The sequence below is a fragment of the Calonectris borealis genome, unplaced genomic scaffold (genome assembly GCF_964195595.1).
Source record: "Calonectris borealis unplaced genomic scaffold, bCalBor7.hap1.2 HAP1_SCAFFOLD_33, whole genome shotgun sequence".
Classification (NCBI taxonomy): Eukaryota; Metazoa; Chordata; class Aves; order Procellariiformes; family Procellariidae; genus Calonectris; species Calonectris borealis.
In genome coordinates this window covers 1,650,706-1,669,710 of record NW_027441449.1, presented here as the reverse complement: position 1 = coordinate 1,669,710, position 19,005 = coordinate 1,650,706, and positions in this window count along the sequence as shown.

Here is a 19,005-nt window from a genome sequence, read left to right as displayed (position 1 = left end):
CCAGTTGTTCTGTTTCCACTGCTGCAGCCACCCCCACAGGGCATTTGCCACCATCCATGAGTCAGTATAGAGATAAAGGACTGGCCATTTTTCTCGTTCAGCAATGTCCAAGGCCAGCTGGATGGCTTTCACCTCTGCAAACTGGCTCGATTCACCTTCTCCTTCAGCAGTTTCTGCAACTTGGCGTATAGGACTCCATACAGCAGCTTTCCACCTCCGATGCTTTCCCACAAGGCGACAGGACCCATCAGTGAACAGGGCATATTGCTTCTCGCTTTCTGGTAGTTTGTTATACAGTGGGGCCTCTTCAGCGCGTGTCACCTCCTCCTCTGGGGATATTCCAAAATCTTTGCCTTCTGGCCGGTTCGTGATCACTTCCAAGATTCCTGGGCGACTGGGGTTTCCTATTCGGGCCCATTGTGTGATCAGTGCGACCCACTGACTCCACGTAGCATCGGTTGCATGATGTGTAGAGGGGACGCTCCCTTTGAACATCCAGCCCAGCACCGGCAGTCGGGGTGCCAGGAGGAGCTGTGCTTCAGTGCCAACCACTTCCGAAGCAGCTCGAACCCCTTCATATGCTGCCAATATCTCCTTCTCAGTTGGAGTGTAGCGGGCCTCGGATCCTCTGTATCCCCGACTCCAGAACCCTAAGGGTCGACCTCGAGTCTCCCCTGGTGCTTTCTGCCAGAGGCTCCAGGTAGGACCATTCTCCCCGGCTGCAGTGTAGAGCACATTCTTTACATCTTGTCCTGCCTGGACTGGCCCAAGGGCTACTGCATGAACTATCTCCTGCTTAATTTGTTCAAAGGCTTGTCGTTGCTCAGGGCCCCATTTGAAGTTGTTCTTCTTCCTGGTCACTTGATAGAGGGGGCTTACAATCAGGCTGTAATCTGGAATATGCATTCTCCAAAAGCCCACAACGCCTAAGAAAGCTTGTGTTTCCCTTTTGCTAGTTGGTGGGGACATGGCTGTTATTTGTTGATCACATCCATTGGGATCTGATGACGTCCGTCTTGCCGTTTTATTCCTAAAAACTGGATCTCCTGTGCAGGTCCCTTGACCTTACTTCGTTTTATTGCAAAGCCGGCCTTCAGAAGTATTTGAATTCTTCTCTCCCCTTTCTCAAAAACTTCCTCTGCTGTGTTGCCCCACGCGATGATGTCATCAATGTATTGCAGGTGTTCTGGAGCCTCACCCTGTTCCAGTGCGGTGTGGATCAGTCCATGGCAAATGGTAGGGCTGTGTTTCCACCCCTGGGGCAGTCGGTTCCAGGTGTACTGGACGCCCCTCCAAGTGAAAGCAAACTGTGGCCTGCACTCTGCCGCCCAAAGGATTGAGAAGAAGGCATTAGCAATGTCAATTGTGGCGTACCACTTGGCTGCCTTTGACTCCAGTTCGTATTGAAGTTCTAGCATGTCCGGCACGGCAGCACTCAGTGGCGGCGTGACTCGTTCAGGCCACGGTAGTCTACTGTCAGTCTCCACTCTCCATTGGACTTTCGCACTGGCCATATGAGACTGTTAAAGGGTGAGCGAGTCTTGCTGATCACTCCTTGGCTCTCCAAGTCGACGAATCAGCTCATGGATAGGGATCAGGGAATCTCAGTTGGTGCGGTATTGCTGCAAGTGCACCGTTGTGGTAGCGATTGGTACCTGTTGTTCTTCAACCTTCAGCAACCCCACAACAGAAGGGTCCTCCGAGAGACCAGGCAAGGTGGACAGCTGTTTAATTTCCTCCGTCTCCAGGGCAGCTATACCAAAAGCCCACCAGTACCCTTTTGGGTTCTTAAAATACCCTCTCCTGAGGTAGTCTATGCCAAGGATGCACGGAGCCTCTGGGCCAGTCACAATGGGGTGCTTCTGCCACTCATTCCCGGTTAGGCTCACTTCGGCCTCCAATACAGTTAACTCTTGGGATCCCCCTGTCACTCCAGAAATACAGATGGGTTCTGCCCCTTTATAGCCTGATGGCATCAGGGTGCACTGTTGCACCAGTGTCTACGAGAGCCTTATACTCCTGTGGGTCTGATGTGCCAGGCCATCGAATCCACACAGTCCAGTAAACCCGGTTGTCCCTTTCCTCCACCTGGCCGGAGGCAGGGCCCCTCTAGTTCTGGTCATAGTATCCGCTCCTCACTTCTTGCAAACGTGAGTCAAGAATTCCTTCATTACAATCCAAGTAAGATCAGCCCTTCTACTCTGTCTGGGGAACTGTTCATTGGAAACTGGACCGTCGTGAGACAGGTTTTTCCTGAAAACTGGAGCAGCATTTTTCCTGAGAGAACCCCCTTGTGTGATTGTTTTTCCTTGCAACTCACGTACACGTGCCTCTAGGGTCAAGGTAGGTTTTCCATCCCACTGCCTCATGTCCTCTCCATGGTCACACAGGTAAAACCACAGGGTGCCCCGTGGTGTGTACTTTCGATATCCTCTCTCTTGAGCAGAAGAACGCTGGCTCGTAATGGCTGAGATACTGGTCCCTACAGGTGGAGAATAGGATCTATCGTCTTCGAGTTGCTGGAGCTTCCGGGACAACTTCTCCACAGCTGAGACAAGGGAGGAGGAGACACTTTCTTCATATTCCCGGAGATTGCTTACCATCTCATCTACCTTTGGTGCTTCTTCCTCTTTCCAGCACAGTACTGCCAACGAATTGGCATACGACGCTGGTGCGCTCCGTACTAATTTCCGCCACATGGGTTGCGTGCACTGGACTTCATCTGGATCTTTGGGTGTTTGGTCATCGTCCAGGTCACTATAAACTACCTCCAGCACGCCTAGTTCTCTCAGGTACTGGATACCTCTCTCCATAGTGGTCCATTTGCTTGGGCGATATATAACATCTTCCTTGAAGGGATACCTTTCCTTTACGCCTGACAGCAGTCGCCTCCAGAGGCTGAGGACCTGTGTCTCTTTTCCGATTGCTTTGTCAATGCCTCCTTCCCTAGCAAGGGATCCCAGCTGTTTGGCTTCCTTCCCCTCTAATTTCAGGCTACTGGCCCCATTATCCCAGCATCGGAGCAGCCAGGTAACAATATGCTCGCCTGGACGACGGCTGAAATCTTTCCGCATATCTCGCAGCTCACTCAGGGATAGGGATCGAGTGGTTTCTGTCTTGTTTATGAGTTCTTCCTCTTCCTCCTCCTCTCCTCGTGATGTCCCTGCTCTTTCATCATCCCTTTCTAAACGACCTGATCTCCGCTTCCAAGATTTCCTCTTCTGTACAGGGGCAACGGATACCAGCAAGGGTTGGTCCTCTGGTTCAGCTGTAGTGCCTGTTGCTGGGGTTTGGGTAGCTGCAGTGCTTGTCATGGGGGTTGGAGTAACTGTAGTGCCTGTTGCCGGAATTTGAGTGGCTGCAGTGCCTGTCGCAGGGGTTGGAGAAGCTACGGTGACTGTTGCCGGGGTTTGAGTAGCCACAGGGGTTGTCATGGGGGTTGAAGTAGCCGCAATACCTGTCGTGGGGTTTTGAGTAGCCTCCGTGTCTGTTGCCGGGGTTGATCTCCCGCTGCCCACCGCCTCTGAGACTCGCCGCTTCGCCCGCCCAGACAAGGCAACGCCATTTGCTCTCCCTCTTTTCTTGTTCCTGAGGGTTGATCTCTGGACAGTATTCCTGAATAGTTGTTTAACTCTAAACAAGGCCTGAACCACATTCAAGATACATAGCAATATGAACATGCTTGTTTGAACATCCCAAGGATATTCAAAATTCTCAGGGAATATTGTGGACATCTTCGTGAAGAGGATAGAAGAAAAAGGAGTTTCTGACGATATGGAAGGGAAGATGAACAAGTGGGAGAGAGTGTCCCATCCTGTCTCCCCCTTAAATTCATTCTCCGTGGAGAAAACAGTGCAATTACCAATAATTTCTAAGAGGTGATTCCCGAGGTATAGAAATGACGGCAGTACCGAGTACAGATACCAGGTTAGACTTACGACCAATGATCTTATCACCTCATAAAACAGCAGCAAAATGATAACCTTGGCCCAGTTCCGACTCATGATAAACAGCACAAAAGGGAACACACACTGCAAGCAAGGTATTACATGACCCAACATTGAGAGCCAGCCCCACAACTTTGACAGCCAATACATCAACATTGTGACCAATCAATATAACGAATGCTTATAACAATTTTGCCTTAACACGCTTTGGTCAGATCTATCGTTATCTCAACCCTTCGGGCCCCACGTTGGGCGCCAAAAAGGACTGTCGTGGTTTAACCTGGCAGGCAGCCAAATACCACGCAGCCGCTCACTCACTCCCCCCGCCCCCCCAGTGGGACGGGGAGAGAATCAAAAGGGTAAGAGTGAGAAAAACTCGTGGGTTGAGATAAAGACAGTTTAATGGAACAGAAAAGGGAAAATAATAATAATAAATAATGATAGAATATACAAAATGAGTGATGCACAATGCAATTGCTCACCACCCGCGCTGACCGATAACCAAGTAGCGATCGGTACTTCTGGATCACGCCTACCCTTCATATGCTGAGCATGACGTCACATGGTATGGAATACCCCATTAGCCAGCTGGGCTGGCTGTCCTGATTATGTTCCCTCCCATCTTGTGTACCTAGCTCAGTCAGTAGGCATGGGAGCTGTCCTTGGACTAGGAGGGCACTTAGCAACAACTGAAAACATCAGTGTGTTATCAACATTCTCCTCGTACTAAATCCAAAACACAGCACTAGCAAGAAATTTAACCCTATCCCAGCCGAAACCGGGACAGACCGCTACGTTGCCATCTGCAAACCCCTGCACTATGGGACCCTTCTGGGCAGCAGAGCTTGTGTCCACATGGCAGCAGCTGCCTGGGCCAGTGGGTTTCTCACTGCTCTCCTGCACACGGCCAATACATTGTCACTACCCCTCTGCCACGGCAATGCTGTGGACCAGTTCTTCTGTGAAATCCCCCAGATCCTCAAGCTCTCCTGCTCAGACTCAGACTACCTGAGGGAGGTTGGCGTTAGTGTCTGTTTTGCATTTGCGTGTTTTATTTCCATCATGCTGTCCTACATGGAGATCTTCAGGGCCGTGCTGAGGATGAACTCTGAGCAGGGACAGCTCGAATGTTTTTCCACGTGCCTCCCTCACCTGGCCGTGGTCTCCCTCTTTGTCAGCACTGTCATTTTTGCCCGCCTGAAGCCCCCCTCTATCTCCTCCCCATCCCTGGATCTGGTGGTGGCTGCTCTGTACTCCATGATGCCTCCAGCAGTGAATGCTCTCATCTACAGCATGAGGAACCAGGATTTCAAAGATGCCCTTAGAAAGCGATTCCATGGAAAAATTTTAATAGTGATAAAATTACTACCGCTCTCCACAACTGACTCCCACAGTATCTGATTCCATCATTTTTTGTTTGGTATTTTTTATCATTATATATGTCTTCACTGCTGTTGTTATTGTCCTTCATGGTTATTACACTCCTACACAAATGTTTACATTTGTATCACTATATCTGAGGCACGTACCTCATGGGGTTCGGGGCCTTAAGTACAGGACACGTGCAGACCTCCTCCGGGCACCTCCAGTTCCTCCCCACCTGTCATTCAAATTCAGCTTTAAGGTTCCAGATGCCGTCCGCTTGGCCATGTCTCTGCTCTGAAGCGAAGCCTTTCCACACAGAAGGACTGCAACGCTTGGTACCAGGTTTCCTTTAAGACAAGTCAAAGCTTGGCCTGTATGGAGCTCCTCTGTGGGGCAGGTGAGCCCTTGTGAGGGAGAGGGTCAGAGGAGAGGCCAGTAAAAGTGGCCTCTCATGTGGGAGCTGAGGAACCCACAGTCAGGGTGAGGAAGTGGGCAGAGTCTTTTCGAAGCACCCCAAGGAAGTCTCTGGCTGTAGAAGCCTGGGTCTCACTGGCGACTGCAATGACCCTGGCATTTTCTGGAAGGGGAACTCAGCAGCATGCACAGCCCAGGTGGTTTCTGGAGTGTCTTAGCACAACGTCTTAGCACATCTGCTCGACGGGCCAACAAAAATAATGCCAACCTGGATGTGATACTTGCAAGCAAGGAAGAGCTGGTCAGAGGTGTGAAGATTGGCTGTCGTGACCCTGAAATAGTGAGGTCCCAGCACCCGCGGGGAGAGAGGAAGCAGAATAGAAGACTGCAGACATTGGACCTCAGAGGAGCAGACTTCTGCCTCTTCTGGGGAGTTTCAGTGGGGATCCAATGGCCAGCCCCACTGAAGGGCAGCAGAGCTCAGTACAGCTGGTCTTCAAGGACAGCATCCTCCAAGTAGAATACTTGTCTGTATCAAAAATCAGTTTGAGAGCTGAAAGTGAATTTTCCTACTTCAGGAACACTTAAAGAAGAAAACAAAGACATTGATTGGACAATGCTGGATTTAGTAAGAGTAGGAAAAAGACAGATCTGAGATACTCTATGTCCTTGTTGCCTCAGACTTCACCAGCAAGGTCTCTCAGGCCTTTGTGCCTCAAGGCAGGACCCTGGAGAACAGCCAACAGAGGATAGGAATCAAATCAGGGGCTCCTTGAGCAAACTCAACCACTACCAGTACATGGGAATGGACAGGTTACATCCAGAGGTGTTGAGCAAGTAAGACAACATCACAGTGAGGCCACTCTGTCATCTCTGAAAGGCCATGGAGACTGGCGGGACTCCCTGACATCTGGCAGAAAGTAAATGTTGCACGCATCTTTCAAAAAGGGCCAGAGAATGAGCTGGGGAGCTCAAGGCTGCTTAGCTTCACTTTGGATGAGGAACATGTCCCAGAGCATGTCCTCTTGGATCGCATTTCTCGGTGCCTGAAAGAGAAGGTGTCTGGGTGAACTCAGGGCATATGTACCCCAGTGGCGGTCTGGCACTTGGAGGGCCATGGTGTTATGCCATTGTACAACCCCATAAAGATTTGGCCGTTCCAAACAAAGGACGATAGGAGGGAAGTGCTAGCAGGTGGGGCCATTGCTTGACAGCAAAGAGATAAAGGCAGGATCTATCCCACTTACCCAACCTTCATTGCTCCCAGCTCCATTTAGATATGAAATGTAGATGTGAAATGTATGAAAATAAACACATCCTCCGAGCACAGCTTCTCCATTCAAAGTGTTGGGACAAAATGTGGTTTTGGAAATGGCTGCATAAATCTATATTTACAAAGGGGGTGAGAAAGTTGTCATCAGCTTGCTGGTCCATGTCCATGTCCTATGAAAAAATTCATGAGAATTTACAGACCAGCGTCAAAAATCTGAAAATGAAGACTTCCTGAACACTTATTACACCGAGGCCTTTTCTGCGTATGTTTCAACTTCTGCCTAACATCTTCATCCAGGGGTTGATTCAGTTGCTCACACAGAGGGGGCAACTTCCTCCAGGATACATGGGGGCAGCTGAAGCCGCCACAAGGGACTGGGAAATGTGACCCAGGAGCGACACGAGTCTTTCTGGAGCAGGAGCTGGTGGACAGACAGGGTAGGCCAGGGCATCTCAGTTGAGACAACTGATTTCTCTCCTCTGACTAGAAAGGGAAGCCTGGGCGATTGTACCCAAGGTGTCCAATGTTGTAGCAGATCACTCTCATCCCTGTCTTCACCTACAATGGAGTCCCATGTAATTTACCCTGCAGTGAATGAAAAGTGAGCGGCGCTAGATGTTGCGGAGTCTACCTGCAGATGCTCCTGAAACCCTGACATTTTGGGATTAGTGCAGTTTTAGCTATCCAAAAGAGAGCATCTCATTCACTCTTGTGACTTCAACATGTGACTCACTGTGTGCAAAGAGCGAATATGGACAGAGTGCAGGGCAGGGCGTGTTTTGGGGGGTCTTGGGATCTGGGCTTGACAGACAAATGTGTTTTGTATTAGTCTAAGGCCATCCAGAATGGAGAGTGCACTTCAGTGGAGGTAATGTGGACTTAACCTCCAGCTGAGGAATGTCTTTTGTTTCTTGAACTCTGCCTTCCTTTGTTTTTCTGTGTTGGCAATTAAGAAACATCCTTCTGTGTCAGCTCGTTCTCCAAGTAAAGCCCCAGGTGGGAATTGTGCCAACGCGCAGAACCATGCAGCTACAGACTTCAGTGGAGAAAGCTCAGATTTGCACCGGCTGCTGTAAGTCCCAGTTGCCTGATGAGAGAAATGGTGGGGTTGGGACAAAGACTGTCCGTAGAGTGTCTGACATAAAGGGTTTTGACTTCTATATTCAGACTCCATGAGGAGACATTCAGGATCAATATTGTCTGGAGATTGCTGACATCACTTAATGTGTAAGAAGACAAATGAAGAAAAAATTAAAAAAGAAGGAATCTTATTTTGTTGCTGTTTAGTATTGAAATCTATTGACTTCTGAAATCTAATTAACCACATAAGAAGTGAGGGATTAAGGAAAACTATGCACAGAGACTTGGCTTGTTGGGGTGTTTTGCATGTTAATGAGCCCTCTAGTGCCAAGATCCTGCAGATCCTGAAAGACTGAACAAGCCTCTAGAGAAGTAAAAGTCAGCAGCAAACCTCCAAGTTTCTGAGGGTGTTAGCAGGCCCCACTGATGTCCATCACTGGAGAGACCGCGGAGGGAATGACCAGACAAGATTCCCGACCCTGGGGACTGGTGAAACAGGAAGTCAGAACCACTGGTTCCAGGTGGAAAATCAAATGTGGAGGTGCCTCTGAAAACCTGTGATGCATTTCATCAATCAAGAGAGCAAAGCCCTGATCCCTGTTCCCTGGGAAAGGGGATTCTTCCCTCCTGGGAGTCTCAGGGCTTTTCCTGGGGGCAGTGAGAGGTGGGGGTGTGCCATGTGGAGTGCAGGACAGTGGTAGGACACCCCCAGCCCCCATGGAGGTGAGGAGGCAACAAGGCACTGGGAACATCAGGAACTGCTGTCCTCTCATGGGCCCCAGCGGAAGAGACAGCAGCCATAGCCGAGAGGACAAGGATCTCAGTTCTGTTGAGGGGGTGTCCCAGCCCCACCAAGGCCCTTGGTTATCCCCACCAGCGGCTGTCCTACACCGTCCTCTACCTGTGCCTGTTTCCTTGAAACCTTTAACCGCCCCCTTCGTCCCCTGCCTCACTCTGACGCGGGATGTCCCAAGCTTTACTGGTGTCCCTCTATCCTCACTGGTTGTGTCTTCAAACGCAAAGTTTTCTGTGGATTTACCAGTGCCTCTGAGTTTCCAACAACTCACCCAGCTTCTTCCAAAGTTCTGCTAATGCTCCTCTGGCACCCAAGGTGTCCTAGTCCCCAGACTTGCTTGAATCTTCACTCAATATGCCAGTACTGATCTGAACATCCTCCTTCTTCTGCTGCCTCGAATTAAAAAAATCAACCTCTCTCAATTCAGCACAACACCCCCCCCCCCCCCCTTGCCCATCTATTTCAGGTCTTCTTCCTACCTGTAGTGCACTTATTGCTACACATACACCGCTCTGTTACCTGCACCCCCATGTGTCTCACAAGTCCTTCCCTCTTCCCCTGCAGTGACGAAACCTCATCCCAGGAGGTCTGTGCATCCTCCAGGCTCATGGATGTTTCCTGAGGTCCATCCAAGCGTGGGGAGTGAAGGAGGAAAAGAGAGCAAGGTCCTTCCTGCCATATTCCCAGGACGACCATTCTCCTTATCCCCCCTGCCAACAGACGTCAACTGCCTTCCCTTTCTGGGCTCTGACATGGTTGTAAGGATTTGCTAAAGCCATCAGCCATGACTTTGATTCTCACTGGTGTGCCCCAGCTCTCTCTCCCAGATCTCCACATGGGCCATCACTGCTGCTCAAGACCACTTCAGAAGAGACCTTGAGCTTCCTGGATCTTCCTGGTGCTTATTAACTATCTTCCTGGCTCCCTCCAGAGCTCATGGTGAGCTTTCTTGTCCATAACAGGGCCCTTATGACCAGCTTTTATGAAATCATTGCCTTTTTATGATCTTCTGTGCAGAAAGAGTAGTCACAGAAAAGCATCAAATACACCAAAAGGCATGCCAGGTGAAGTGCCAGTAAGAACGAGGTGAGCAACACCCACGGCTGCAGCTTCCTTGCAGGGAGTCCTTCCTCAGAAGGGGACCCAGCCTCTGCCAATCTGGGGAGGGAAATCAGCAGTGGCCGTGCCACCTGGGAACACAAAGGGTGACTTTTGCAAGACCGCCCTTCAACTGAACCGCTTTAGATATGTACTTTTGGATTGGGTATCATGCTGTACATTGCAAATACTGATTCAATTGGCATTGCCCAAAGTGGCTACCACAGGTGCAGAGTGCTCCTCTGCAGGTGTTTATATTTAGACAGATTAATGCTTTTGTGGTGGTGGTGGTTGTTGCAGATACTGATATTCTTGGGGAAATCACACAAACACTTGAAGGATAATGGAAGGATTACCATCTTAGTGGCCCACTAGTGAAGTGGTTCCTGTTTGCCAATGTCTCACTGTCATTGCACAGGGTCCAAACCTGGGCAAGTATTGTGGATGTGGTGTAAAAAGTGCTGAGCAGAGGGGGATAATCACTTCTTCTGGCTGTGGTCCTGCTCATAGGCCCAGGACTCTCTGCTGGGTCATGTTTTGCCTAATGAAACTCAAGGACCACCAGAGCCATTTCCACAGAGCTGCTGCCCAGCCACGCAGCCCCTGGCCTCTGTCACTGCTGCCTATAATTCCCCTGTTCAGTCCTTGGGTCTTTTTAGAAGATGTATGCAAGATTTGCCTTTTGCTTGCTCCAGTCATGATGACCTTCCAAAATGTATCAGAGCAGCCCTGCTATGACATCGGCCTGCTCTCTCAATATCCTTGGGTTCATCCCATCTGGTCCAATGGACTATTAAAGGTTGACCTTACCTAAGAAACCCCTGACTTGATCTCCATCCACTGCTGGATTTCGCCTGAGGTTCTCCTTCTTAGGCACATAGAACTGGGAGACCTTGCTGGTGAAGACAAAGGCCAAGAGAACCTCACACCTATCTACACCTACTCTTACTTTCACCAGTCCCCAGGGACGGGAATCTTGTCTGGTCATTCCCTCCGTGGTCTCTCCAGTGATGGACAGGAGAATTTGAATGACAGGTGGGGAGGAACTGGAGGTGCCCGGAGGAGGTCTGCACGTGTCCTGTACTTAAGGCCCCGAACCCCATGAGGTACGTGCCTCAGATATAGTGATACAAATGTAAACATTTGTGTAGGAGTGTAATAACCATGAAGGACAATAACAACAGCAGTGAAGACATATATAATGATAAAAAATACCAAACAAAAAACGATGGAATCGGATACTGTGGGAGTCATCTGTGGAGAGAGGTGATAATTTTATCACTATTAAAACATTTCCATGGAATCACTTTCGATAGGGCATCTTAGAGCTGCAGGTTTCTCATGTTGTACATGAGGGCGTTCACTGCCAGAGGCACCATGGAGTACACAACAACCACCCAGGTGCGGGGATGGGGAGAAGATGGAGGGGGGCTTCGGTGGGCAAACATGAATGGTGCTGAAAAACAGAGAGATCACGGCCAGGTGAGGGAGGCACGTGGAAAAGGCTTTGTGCCGTCCCTGCTCAGAGGGGATCCTCAGCACGGCCCTGAAGATCTCCACATAGGAAATCACAATGAAAATAAAACACCCCCAAAATTGAAAAGCACTAAACATGATGAGGCCAACCTCCCTGAGGTAGGAGTGTGAGCAGGAGAGCTTGAGGATCTGGGGGATTTCACAGAAGAACTGGTCCACAGCACTGCCATGGCAGAGGGGTAGTGACAATGTATTGGCCGTGTGCAGGAGAGCAGTGAGAAACCCACTGGCCCAGGCAGCTGCTGCCAGGTGGACACAAGCTCTGCTGCCCAGGATGGTCCCGTAGTGCCGGGGTTGGCAGATGGCAACGTAGCGGTCGTAGGCCATGACAGTGAGAAGATGCAATTCTGCTGAGATAAAAATGGCTAACAGAAAGAGCTGTGCAGCACATCCTGCGTAGGAGATGGCCCCGGTGTCCCAGAGGGAATTGGCCATGGCTTTGGGGAGAGTGGTGGAGATGGAGCCCAGGTCGAGGAGGGAGAGGTTGAGGAGGAAGAAGTATATGGGGGTGTGCAGGCGGTGGTCGCAGGCTATGGCGGTGATGATGAGGCCGTTGGCAAGCAGGGCAGTCAGGTAGATGCCCAGGAAGAGCCAGAAGCACAAGAGCTGCAGCTCCCGCGTGTCTGTGAATGCCAGGAGAAGGAACTGGGTGATGGATCTGCCGTTGGACATTTGGTCCCTCTGGGCATGTGAACCTGTCCAAGGAGGAAAAGGCAGTGGCAAGTTAGGGGAGACTTCTCTGAGCAAAATCGACTTCATTTCTCATAGAACCTCCCCCTGCCCCCCACCCCAAATTGCCTATCCCCTTTCAGGAAGACCTTTGGCAGGTTCCTTCCATGAGCTCTGGTTGGTGCTGGCTGAGGGTCCCGAGGAGCTGGGAGCTCTGCTGGGGGCTCTGCAGGAGTCAGTCCTGCCCTACAGCAATAGGCAAATAGGAGAGATCCCAGATTAAAACCACTCAGGGCATCAAAGAGCTTTGCAGCATTGTTGCTCCCAACGCACCTGACTGCAGAGCAGAGCTGGGGGAGTTTGTTGGGTTTATTCTGTTCTAGTTGCCCCACCACACCTGAGGAGTGTTTTTAAGGCAGAAATTGTTGGCATTCCTGCTGCACTCCACGTGAAACATTGCGGGTGCTGAGAGGCAAAGGGACTGTCCCTTAGTGCCGAGCGAGGACGGCCACTCTGCCCATCAGTCCTGGTCTCAGCTGCCTGGTGCTGGCAGCTCCTTCACCTGGAGGACGATTGCACTCAGATGTGTCCCTGGGGGTGATGTGGAGCTGTGAGCAACCCTGTATCACACAGCACCCTCCTGGCAGCAAAAGGACCCTGCCCTGCCCTGCCAGGGGTCACTCCTTCTACCCACAGCTTCCCCCACACCCCCTAATTACCTGGTAGGCCTACCCGGGAAGAGGCGTTGGATATGGGTTGTCACTTCCTTTCCACCTCAGTAACTGAGGGGACAGGGGCAGGCACAGGGCTTGGCCGGGTCAATCCCAGAAGCTGAAAGGCCAGCAGCAGGCACGCGGCTTGGGAGATCATGGTGAGGTCACTTCTGTCTAGTGGGCTGATAGGCCACAAGGAGGCTGGTGGGTTGGGATGTTATTATGTTATCAATTGTGTCTGAGGAGCTCATTGGCCAGCAGGAGGCACATGGCCGTGAAGGGGAGTGTGAGGCCCCCTTAGTCTCCAATCTCCTTGAGTGATTGGCCATCAGCAGGCACAGGGCTGGGGTGTTGGCTCTGACATTCCCTTCTGGCTGAGAACCTGATAGGCAGCAGCAGGCACGTGACTTGGTGGTTGTTTTGTACCTGGAGGTTCTGGTTTGTTATGTCCCCACTAAGAAAGGCACGCAGACGCTTTGTTTAAAATGCCATTTGTTAGAGAAACACCATAAACAAAGAGCAGATCATGGAGGCAATATTAGGTTCCTTCAGATGCCAGAGCCTTTGACAGTGGGGCAGAAAGTTGTGCAGCTTCCATCTGTGGAATCTGCTCCTGTGATCTCTTTCCATGTTTTCTAAAAGGGAAACAAACTCTAGTCGTCCTTTCTACTGCCCTAAGAAGTGATGTTCACATGCAAATTTTTTGCTGCAGTTTTTGGTAAAGGTAAGGACATGCAGTTGGCCTCATCACCAATACCAGGTGGGAGCTTCCTTGCAGATTCCTCTGTTGCAGTCAAGTTTCTCCTGTGACCCAGGGATATGCTCAGCACAACACAGCCTGAAGACCAAGCTGTACGTGGAGCACAGCACAGCGCGGCACATGCAGGCCAGGGTCTTTTCAGGTTTACTGTTAGGGGGATCACTAACTCCTCCATGTACAATGCTCTTAAGGCCAGGATCACCGAACTGCCTGAGGAAGGTTAGGAAGAGGATGAGATCTCCTTTAGAAAGCTGGAGGAAGGGACACAAAGGACTTGGCAGTCACTGGCGACTTTGAAGGCCGTGGACCTCTGCCAGAAGGCCTCAGTCAGAGGGAAGGTGGAAGGTGATCCCTGATCTGACATGGGGGGATGCTCTCCTGGACTTGTTTCTCACAAGAAGCTGGTGGAAGATGTGGAGGGCAGCTTTGGCTGCAGTGGGAGTGAGGTGGGGATGTAGAAACCCTTGAGGGAAGTCAGCAAGACAAATTGTAGCAGGGCTGAGTGGAAAGGAAGGATCACCTCCACCCACCTGCTGCAGTGCTCTGCCTAATGCAGGCCAGGGTGCCGTTGTCTGCCTTTGCTGCAAAGGTACAAAGGCAGGAGAGGAGAAGGCTTTGGGGAGACCTAATGACAGCCTTCCCATACCTTCGTGGACAGAGAAAATGGAATGGAACGGAACAGAATGGAATGGAAAGGAATAGAAAAGAATAGAATAGAACAGAACAGAACAGAACAGAATTCTTTCTTAGACAGAAGAAATGGAGCTATGACTTAGTCGCCATCACGGAAACATGGTGGGATGAGTCGCACGATTGGAGTGCTGCAATGGATGGCTATAAGCTTTTCAGAAGGAACAGGCGAGGAAGGAGAGGCGGTGGAGTAGCCCTGTATGTTAGGGAATGCTTCGACTGTCTAGAGCTCGATGGTAGTGATGACGAGGTCGAGTGCTTGTGGGTAAGGATGAGGGGGAAGGCCAACAAGGCAGATATCCTGCTGGGGGTCTGTTATAGACCACCTAGCCAGGACGAGGAGGCAGACGAAATATTCTACCAGAGGCTGGCAGAAGTCTCCCAGTCGCTAGCCCTTGTTCTCGTGGGGGACTTCAACTTTCCGGATGTCTGCTGGAAATACCACACGGCAGAGAGGAAACAGTCGAGGAGGTTCCTGGAGTGTGTGGAAGATAACTTCCTGACGCAGCTGGTAAGCGAGCCCACCAGGGGAGATGCCTCGCTTGACCTGCTGTTCACAAACAGAGAAGGGCTGGTGGGAGATGTGGTGGTCGGAGGCCGGCTTGGGCTTAGCGACCATGAAATGACAGAATTCTCGATACTTGGTGAAGTAAAGAGGGGGGCCAGCAAAACCGCTACCATGGACTTCCGGCGGGCGGACTTTGGCCTGCTCAGGACACTGGTCGAGAGGGTCCCTTGGGAGACAGTCCTGAAGGGCAAAGGGGTCCAGGAAGGCTGGACGTTCTTCAAGAAGGAAGTCTTAAAGGCGCAGGAGCAGGCTGTCCCCATGTGCCGCAAGAAGAACGGGCGGGGAAGGCGACCGGCCTGGCTGAATGGGGAGCTCTGGCTGGGACTCAGGGAAAAAAGGAGAGTTTATCACTTGTGGAGGAAGGGTCAGGCAACTCAAGAAGAGTACAGGGATCGCGTTAGGTCGTGCAGAGAGGAAATTAGAAAGGCAAAAGCCCGGCTAGAACTCAACCTGGCCACTGTCGTGAGAGACAACAAAAAATGCTTTTATAAGTATGTTAATGACAAAAGGAGAGCCAAGGAGAATCTCCATCCTCTATTGGATGCGGGGGGGAACGTTGCCACCAAGGACGAGGAAAAGGCTGAGATACTCAACGCCTACTTTGCCTCAGTCTTTAGTAGTCAGAGTGGTTACCCTCAGGGTACTCAGCCCCCTGAGCTGGAAGACAGGGACGACGAGCAAGATAAACCCCCCATAATTCAAGAGGATGAAGTTCATGACCTGCTATGCCACCTGGACGTTCACAAGTCTATGGGGCCGGATGGGATCCACCCGAGGGTACTGAGGGAGCTGGCGGAAGAGCTTGCCGAGCCGCTCTCCATCATTTACCAGCAGTCCTGGTTAACTGGGGAGGTCCCGGACGACTGGAGGCTTGCCAATGTGACTCCCATCTACAAGAAGGGCCGGAGGGAGGATCCGGGGAACTACAGGCCGGTCAGCCTGACCTCGGTGCCGGGGAAGATCATGGAGCGGTTCATTTTGAGGGCGCTCACGAGCCATGTCCGGGACAACCAGGGGATCAGGCCCAGCCAGCACGGGGTCATGGAAGGCAGGTCCTGCTTGACCAACCTGATCTCCTTCTATGACCAGGTGACCCGCCTAGTGGATGAGGGAAAGGCAGTGGATGTGGTCTACTTGGACTTCAGTAAGGCCTTTGACACTGTCTCCCACAGCATTCTCCTAGAGAAGCTGGCGGCTCACGGCCTAGACAGGTGCACTCTTCGCTGGGTAAAAAACTGGCTGGACGGCCGAGCCCAGAGAGTTGTGGTGAACGGAGTTAAATCCAGTTGGCGGCCGGTCACGAGCGGTGTTCCCCAGGGCTCAGTACTGGGGCCGGTCCTGTTCAATATCTTCATCAATGATCTGGACGAGGGGATCGAGTGCTCCCTCAGTAAGTTTGCAGACGACACCAAGTTGGGCGGGAGTGTTGATCTGCTCGAGGGTAGGAAGGCTCTGCAGAAGGACCAGGACAGGCTGGATCGATGGGCCGAGGCCAACTGTATGAGATTCAACAAGGCCAAGTGCCGGGTCCTGCACTTCGGCCACAACAACCCCAGGCAACGCTACAGGCTTGGGGAAGAGTGGCTGGAAAGCTGCCCAGAGGAAAAGGACCTGGGGGTGCTGGTTGACAGCCGGCTGAACATGAGCCGGCAGTGTGCTCAGGTGGCCAAGAAGGCCAACGGCATCCTGGCCTGTATCAGAAATAGTGTGGCCAGCAGGAGCAGGGAGGTGATCGTGCCCCTGTACTCGGCACTGGTGAGGCCGCACCTCGAATCCTGTGTTCAGTTTTGGGCCCCTCACTACAAGAAGGACATGGAGGTGCTGGAGCGCGTCCAGAGGAGGGCAACGAAGCTGGTGAAGGGCCTGGAGCACAAGTCTTATGAGGAGCGGCTGAGGGAACTGGGGTTGTTTAGCCTGGAGAAGAGGAGGCTGAGGGGAGACCTCATCACGCTCTACAACTACCTGAAGGGAGGTTGTAGCGAGGTGGGTGTTGGTCTCTTCTCCCAAGTAACTAGCGATAGGACAAGAGGAAATGGCCTCAAGTTGCGCCAAGGGAGGTTTAGATAGAACATTAGGAAAAATTTCTTTACTGAAAGAGTGGTCAGGCCTTGGAACAGGCTGCCCAGGGAAGTGGTGGAGTCACCATCCCTGGAGGTATTTAAAAGACGTGTAGATGAGGCCCTTAGGGACATGGTGTAGTGGGCATGGTGGTGTTGGGTTGACGGTTGGACACGATGATCTTAGAGGTCTTTTCCAACCTGTATGATTCTATGATTCTATGATTCTAAAACCAGGGCCTCCCTAGAGGAATGGGGATGAACTGGAGTGGCCCCAGAGGACACCTACCAGGATATGGTTTGGGGCCTCTGTGGAGGGGCTGAGGGATCTGGGGTTCTTTAGCCTGGTGAAGTAGAGGCTCAGGGCTCTCTAGTAGTAGCCTGCAACGTCTTGATGGGTGGTTTCCGAGATAATGGAGCGTTTCTTGGTAGTGGGGAGAGAACGAAACATCCACAAAGTGCAGCTTGGAAGGTTCGGACTGGAAGTGAGGAAAAAGAAATCTCACTCAAAGGGTAGCCTTGTGGTGTAAGAGGTCACCCAGAGGGAGTCTGGATCAGCCCATGGCTTTGTGTTTCAAGGAAAAACCAGCGATGGGTGGAGAGACATGAGTGAAGGTCTAGAAATGCTGGGGTGAGAGCTAGGTGGGAAAGCAAGATGGGTGTCTACAGCCTGAAGGGAGCGAGGTGCAGGCATGGGACAGTGTAGGACAGCCTGCAGTAAAGATGGCCTAGGTCTCTGGCAAGGCTGACAGGCCCATCAAAAGAGAGGTCTTTGTCCCCTTGGCTAAGACAGTTGCCTTTGCCACCAAGGCCTACAAGGAGGAAGTTACTTTGAGGCTCTGCATTTCTTCCTTTCCCCTGCCTGGGGAGGCCGGGAGGTGTTGTCCAATTGTTCTACCCTTGGCATTGCTCACCCACACATCCCACTGACCCCGGGAAGAGCCCTGAGCCACGCGTGAGGGACAGGGTCTTCCTTCCCAGGGCCTGGGGTTGAGGGCTTGGTCCTTCTGCTTCCTAAAATAAACCAAGGGTTTTCTCAGCATTACAGCCACCTGCACAGTGCCTTTGCCTACCTGCAAGCATGGCCTCCAATGATCTGCTCTAACAAGGCCATGGGGAGGCTTTGTCAGTAATGGTCCTCAGTGGGACCCATTAATACTTCAAGGTACTTTGAGTTTTGCTTCTGACTTTGACTTCTTGAGAGGTTTGTTCTTTCTCCTCTCATCATGGGAGCTTCAAGGACTCAGCACCAAAACCACCATGGGTCTCATTAAAATACAGAAAGCGTTAAGGAGCTCTTTCTCTTCCTGTAGTTTTCTTTAGGTCTTCCAGGCTTGTGCAGCTAATTGGAGTCATTTCATAGTGTAGTGAAAGAGGAAGATTTCAAAGTGCACCCAATGAAAGTTATTTTTTAATGTAAATTTTTATTTTATTACTCTTCAGTTTAGAGAAGAGGTGATGGAAGCATTCTCCAAGTGATAGTGATCCAGGGTGTCTCCTCAGGAGGTCTGGACAGCTAGGAGAAGCAGTCCCTTGAGGTGTGACTCTGTATGGAGAACTTTGCTCCTCACCTCCCCAACCCCACCATTTCTCTCATTGGACCCCTGGGACTTGCATCAGTTTTCCTTGCAACAGACTTCACTGATCTCTGCAGCTGGATGTTACAGCTCCATTGCACCATTCCCCACCTGCTTTCCTTAGAGACCTGGCTGCACACAGGCCACATAAGAAGTTTTCCTATTTGCAAGCAAAGCAGAGCATGATAAAGTTTCATAAACAATAAAACACACTCCTCAACCGTATGCTAAGTACAAGCTGTCTCTAATGAGGTTGCCTTTTTACAAGGGATATTCTTCTCAGAAATGGTTTGAGATAGATACAAAAAAGTTACATATAAACATAATTAAAGAATTGGCTACAGGGACGTTTAGGGTACTGAAAGACAGGCAAGGTGTTAACTCCCCAAAGTGCAAAGCAGCAACTGAGTAGGTGAGAGTTCTCTGAATGAACAAAGAATAACGGCTGGTTGGCAAAAAATG